Here is a 6,929-nt window from a genome sequence, read left to right as displayed (position 1 = left end):
TGGGGGGTTTAGGTATTTTCCCTCGCTGTCTCTTCCTCCTCTTTGCAGGAATGTCCTTTTCTTTATGCAACCATCATTACAGTCATCGTTTACGTCATTGTTATTGTCATAGTGATAGTTGTTGTCATCATTGTTTTTTTTCATCGCCATCCCCATCCCCATCATCTTCATTTTTATCATCTTCTCTTCATCTTCATCATCATCTCATCTTCATATTCATCATTTTTGATTCATATTTTTAATTTAGTTGAGGATTATCACTCGTAAAGCTTTAATAATCACCACATTTTCCTCCTTGGCATGAACAGAGTCTGGAAAAAGAGGCACAGAATAACAGAACGATGTCGAAGGAGAAAGCCCGGCTGTCGCGCAATGACTGGATTGCCCTTCATTGCTCTCTGCTGGAAGAGGAGGGGAAAGGCGGAGGTCAGCGCTGCGCAGTCAGAGGTGTGTCTTGCGTATATATTTCATATGTGTGAGTTATATGTATATGTTGAGTTACTCTTTGCATGAGTAACTACATGTTTTGTAAGTTAAAAGAGGTATTCTTACAATAACAGTTTGTTATGATAGCTGTATTGTGTAATTTCAGAATGATTTGGTTAATATTTTAGACAAATGACCTATTAGATGATAAGGGGTCACTATTTTGATAATTTAGAATAATGATATTGTATCATAGGTAAGATAAAAATTATATTATTATTATTATTATTATTTTATTTTTATTATTATTTTATTTTATTTTATTTTTTTTACTATATAGAATGATATTTTGCATTAAAACAGTTTTATAAATCAGTTGGAAGGATAATTTTGAGTAAGTCATCGTTAAATCTCCGGGGTTGAAGGGGGCCCATCCCTCAAGGTCCTAGAGGCAAGAGGAGTGGTTTTAGGGCATTGGTTATCAGCGAGAGATCTACTGGCCTTTATGGACGCCCCATGATCACATTTGTCCCTGCAAGGAAAGAGCCGTTTTACCTGCAAATAATTTTTTCTCAGGTATGCAATGAAAATATTTTCAGTTTTTGGGTTTGAAGTTTATTCCAATGTTTATTGTGTAGAATGGATGGAACCGTGGGAAGTTATTTGTTTATGTAGTATAATCAATAATATTGTGGAAAGTTGATGTTATTGCATTTCTGGTGTTAACTATTGTAGCTACATTTCATGATGTAAATGTTCAGTACTAAAATGCCTTCCAAAGTCATAGTAAGCTCGAAATATTAGATTCTTTTACAAATCATAACCAGTTTCCATTATTACTAATAATTGCAGGTGATATTTTTGGGGAATCTGTGAGAGTGGATCGGGCCAGCAGTGGGGCAACAGGAGTGGTAAAAGTATGTTTCACAGAAAAATATCCAGATTGTTCTTGACGATGATGCTGATGAGTTGGACAGCCTTAGCGATGATACTCAGCTGCGACTGAACAAGCTGGCAAATGACGTAGGCTTGGGGGGTTTGTAATTCATGGATATGTGATTTTCAAGTTTATGTACTCTTAATTTGTTATTAGTTTATTATTCCTTTTACCTTGTAGAAAAGTATGTATGATAAGTTACTTACAAAAAGGTTTTGGTTTAGAAAACAAGTCCTTATAACTTGTCCTCTGTCTGGCCAGGTTACGTACAGAAGGATAAAATAGGACGAATGAGCTTGAAAATTTGATTAATGGCCCAGCTGCCACACAGTGTCTGTGTTATTTGGTGAATCACCTCCAAGGTCTCCAGCTCCTTCCTTACCACCAAAAACAAACTGGAGCTGAAGGGAAAATACAGTTTTTTAATAGTAAGTTGTTATTAAGTATCTTTACATGTAATATTGTATGTGTAAGGGAGGGCAAGTCATATGATATTCACTGCAGTTTTACAGGAAAGGCACAACTTGTATATTTCACTTGCCATCTAACAAGCTGGGATTATTCAGTCTATATGTTTTTAACTTTATTCATTATATGGGAATCTTTAGTTTTTATGGATTAACAGAAAAAAAAGAATTTCCAGATTTCATTACAGTTGTAAAGCAGTTGGAATAATTTGTCTCTTTTAGAATAATTTGGGCTCTCTTAGAAAAATTTGTCTCTTTTAAGATAGTAACATTTTTGAGGATAATAGTGTTTACTTATGATAAGGAGGATAATATTTCGACCAAGGGAACACATATTTAACAAAGGCTTTACATCAGTATAATTTAAGACTTGTCAAAAAGGGAATGAAATTTTACTATTACTTTGGAGTCTAGCCACATCCATTCATATTTCCCACTAAACCTTTACTCAGAAAACCTGGACAATTCGCAGCGGGAGGCAGTTGAGTTTGCCATTAAGAGGGGCGACCTTGCGGTGGTCCATGGTCCGCCTGGGACAGGGAAAACTACACCATTGTGGAGGTCATTAGGCAGCATGTCAAACTCAAGTCGAAGGTTTGTTTTTGCTGTTTTTTTTTAAAATATATGTATTTTTATGAATTAACTGTAGAAAGAAGGAAGTGTGTGTGTATATATATATATATATATATATAATATATATATAAAATATTATATATATATATATTATATATATATATATAATAAAACATAATATATTTCTGGGGGGGGGGGCAATTTATATGATATGAAATAATTCTTATGTGTTGTTAAATTTTATTTTATTTTTTTATTATTTTATTTTTTTATTTTTTTTTTACCACATTGTATATGCTTTATTATGCTCTTCTCATTCTTTTCTACTTGATCATAAAATGGCTAATAATTGATGGAGGATATATTTTCTATTTTTGTTTCTGATATGGTTGATTATGATGGCTAGAGCTCTTGAGTGTTGACTTGCAAGGCACACTTTACGCTGTTTGATATATTAACTTCCTTTTTTTTCATCAGATGATATGCTAAAAGGTTTATTTCAGATTGGTTTAATTAAAATGTTGCTATTTTTTTTTGGTTTACTGCACAAAAGGGAATTTTGCACTCAATAGATTAAATGTCTTTTCACCATTGACTTCTGTTGATAAAGTTGGTTTTAATGATATCGCAGAGTTTGATGAATACCTTATCAAGTATTATCATATATTTGTTGGGAAAGAGAATAGGAAAGCAGGTATAATGAGGAGTATATTAGCCACTTGGATTGTTGTTTGCTGAGGTTATTTTGATAGTATTAAATGCATTGCAAAATTTGGTGCTTTTCTGGTTTTCCGAGAATGAAATAAGGATAGAATATAAAAAAGGGGGAAGAATTTTTATTGCAGTTTCTCTGTTTGATGCTCTAATTATAATGGTTTAAAAAACAGGTTCTAGCTTGTGCCCCATCAAACCTCGCTGTGGATAACCTGGTCGAGAGACTAGCAGCAGCCAAGGTTCGCGTTGTGCGTGTGGGTCATCCGGCACGGCCACTCCCCTCACCCAGCGCTATACTCTCGACTGCCTTATGCACCACAGGTTTGTTGATTTCTTTTCTGTTGAATGGTGTTGTGAGAGTGAACTGCGTGTATTAGTTTTTGCATGTATTTTGGGGGTAGTTGAATATTTTTTAAAAATTGTTTTCTCTTATTTAAAAATTCCAAAGTTGAATGATTAAGTATTGAAAAAATTTATGGTTATGTAATGGTATTTAGCTTGATAAATATTTATTAAGGTCAATATTTATAACTTTTCTGCTTTTGATGTTCTTGTATTGTACAAATCAATTTTTTGTCAGTAAAATTCAAAAGTCCACAATGTACTGCTTTCAGTTAATACTGGGCACTGACTGAGCTTATATTAACAGTGATGAATCTCAACTACTGAAGGGGCATTCATCGTGATATTAATGGGCCAACTCAAACAACTGAAGACGGCCAGAGACAGAGGAAAGAGGCAGCACATCAGGAGGGAAAATCAAGATTTTTGGAAGGATTTTTATGAGAGGTATTAATTAGATGATTTTAGTCAACTGATGAATGAGTAAACCAAAGGAAATCACATGTATCATAATTACAAGTAATAGTAATGTGTTAGGTGAAGGGTGATAATTGGTAAAACATTAATTAAAAGAATAAGTGTAATTTGTCATTTTCAAGGATATGTGGGAGAAGGGTGTCTATTTGTTTCTTGTTGATTGTATTGCATGTTAGCTCACACTTTTCCTAACACAGGGAGATTTAGACTCCGAAGCAGATCCTGAAGAACAGCGATTGTGATCTTGGCCACCCTCACGAGTAGTAGTAATGATGGTCCCCTTAAGCTCCTGAGGGAGGATTTCTTTGATGGGGTGGTCATTGACGAATGCTCACAGGTGAGATTGTCTTGATGAGTAGTTCAAATTTTTCTCTTTTGTTATTTTCATTTTATCATTTTAACATTATGTTTATTGATAGTTTTTGTATAATTGTTATGATCCCGTGGAAAGTGAATTTTGTTTTAGTGTTTATTGTTTTTCCCTAACCTTTTCATTGTCTTCTGTTTATTCAGGCCCAATTGAAGCTGCCTGTTATATGTCACTCCTCCGAGCCCCAAAACTGATAAAAGCAGGCGATCACTGCCGCTTTCCCCCTACCATTGTATCTAAAGAAGCAGCAGAGAAGGGCTTGGAACTCTCACTCATGGAGAGAATTATAAGTAAGTCTTACTTTGTTTAAGATAAGATATCCAAAATTTTAGTTTTAGAGAAGGGACTCCTTTTTTCTAGGTTGTTTCCTGATTTGTATTAGTTATTCAGCAAGACCTTTTGTAGCTTTAAGGGAACCAAATATGGGTTTGAGTTTGTGCACTACAAATTGATTTGTATTCAAGGGGTTGGGCTGATGTTTTGAAGTTCTAACAGTACTGTTGTAGCAAATGAAGTTTTGTGCATTTTTGATAACTTTTTGGGAAAATTTCCTCTAAGCTTCCCCAGTCCTTTCTTGAAACTTTAAGAGGCTAACTAGATTTTTTTTAACTTTTGTTTGAAAAGTGGTAAATTAAAATATTATATTTTATATATATATATATATATATATATATATAATTTTTATATATAAAATTATATATATATATATATATAATATATATACATATATATATACAAAAAATATATACAAAAATATATACATATATAATATATATATATATAAAATATATATATATATATACTTATATATATATATATATATATAAAATATATAATATATATAATATATGTAAATTATATAAATATATATAAATATATATAAATATATATATATAATAATATATATATAAAATATATATATTTTTAAATTTATATATAAATAGATTAATAATAATAATATATATATATATATATAATAATAATAATGAAATAATAAATACATATATATATATATATATATAATATATGTTTTAAAATATTATATATATATAATTATATATAATATATATATTATATATATATTATATTATATATATATATATTATATATATATAAATGTATTATTATTATGTATTATTATGTATATATTTTAAAATGTATTAGTATGTAGGTAGGGTATGTATGTATGTATGTGTATAATAAAATATATATATATAATATATTATATATATAAATATATATATAATATATATATTATATATAAAATATATTATATATACTATTATATATATATATATATATATATTATATATATTATATTTTTTTTTTTTTTTTTTTTTTTTTTTTTTTTTTTTTTTTTTTTTTTTACAAAATGAGGCCATTTTTTTAAATTTTTTAGAATTATATTTGGGTCAGGAAAGATTCTTGAAAAAAAGTTTTCAGGATGCATTTAAATGAAAGACATAGATCTTTACTAAAGCATTAGAGTCAGATGTTCATTGCCAGTTTTCCCAATATTATCATTTTGCAAATTCTCACAAGCTTGCTAGCTCTTCAAACTGGACTTTGGGTAGAGAGTTATGCCATCAATTTATTCCTAAGATTGTCAAATATTGAATTGTGTTTGAATTTTGTTTTGGGGGTTTTGCTTCACTACAGTTAATGCATGTTATGTGTGAATGTGACCCATTTATTAAATTGATATCTTGTTGGTAAGAGCTAATGCTAGGTTTTACTTAAAAGGGGGGGATTTATCTGTTTGTACTTCCATTGCAGTATTATGATATTTTACATTTTGAGTCGTTTTATATTGACAGGGTAACTCTTTATATAACTTTTTTGTGAATGGGGAAATAAATTGTCATCTGCTATCTTACAGAAAAATGTGATGTTACTTCTTGTTACAGGAGATATTTGCATGGGGGGATTTGTAAATTCTTTTGAGGGTAATATGATAACTGTATCAGTCAGGAGAATTGGATTCAAATGCCATATGTTAACCTGTAATCACTATAGATATTAGATATGTAGTTTCACATTGCTAACAGATTCAGCAACATTTTGTCTCAGATCAGTGTGGGGATGAAATTGTCAAGATGTTAACCATGCAGTACGCATGAATACTGACATCATGCAGTGGGCATCGACAGCCATGTACCAAGATCGCCTAAATTTCCCACTCCTCTGTTGCCTCCATCTTCTTTATCAACTGCAGGGAGTGACGACAATGAAGACACAGGTACAGTTCACTAACTATGTTTATCTTTTTTGAAATGTCTTGCTTGTGTTTCTGTTTCTGTGTAGATTTACCTGTGTTGCATGGGAGTGGGGTTTTAAAAGGGGTTGTAATGAGGTTTATAAGGGGTTGTTTTGGGGTGTTGAATATAAGTCTTCTTGTATTTATAAGTTATATTTTTGTTTATGCTGTTTTATTCATTTTTAGAAAAGGGATCCAAATTACAGTCTACAAAAATTTTATTTATTTTTAAATTTATAAAAATCTAAAAAATATAAATGATCTACTATGTTGTTTAACACCATTATTTACCAGACAGTTTTTATTTTAAAATGGGAAAAGATCTGTATTAGATGCTTTTGCTTATTTTTCCAAGTCACAATTAGA

The 6,929-nt window shown here is 30.6% G+C and overlaps 1 pseudogene; it reads left to right on the top strand.

The window, feature by feature from the left end:
* The first annotated feature begins 341 nt into the window (after positions 1-341).
* LOC119597039 lies at positions 342-6,559 on the top strand (annotated as a pseudogene).
* The last annotated feature ends 370 nt before the right edge of the window (positions 6,560-6,929 follow it).

The sequence above is a fragment of the Penaeus monodon genome, chromosome 38 (genome assembly GCF_015228065.2).
Source record: "Penaeus monodon isolate SGIC_2016 chromosome 38, NSTDA_Pmon_1, whole genome shotgun sequence".
Taxonomy (NCBI): Eukaryota; Metazoa; Arthropoda; class Malacostraca; order Decapoda; family Penaeidae; genus Penaeus; species Penaeus monodon.
This window is presented reverse-complemented; position numbering and strand designations above follow the sequence as displayed.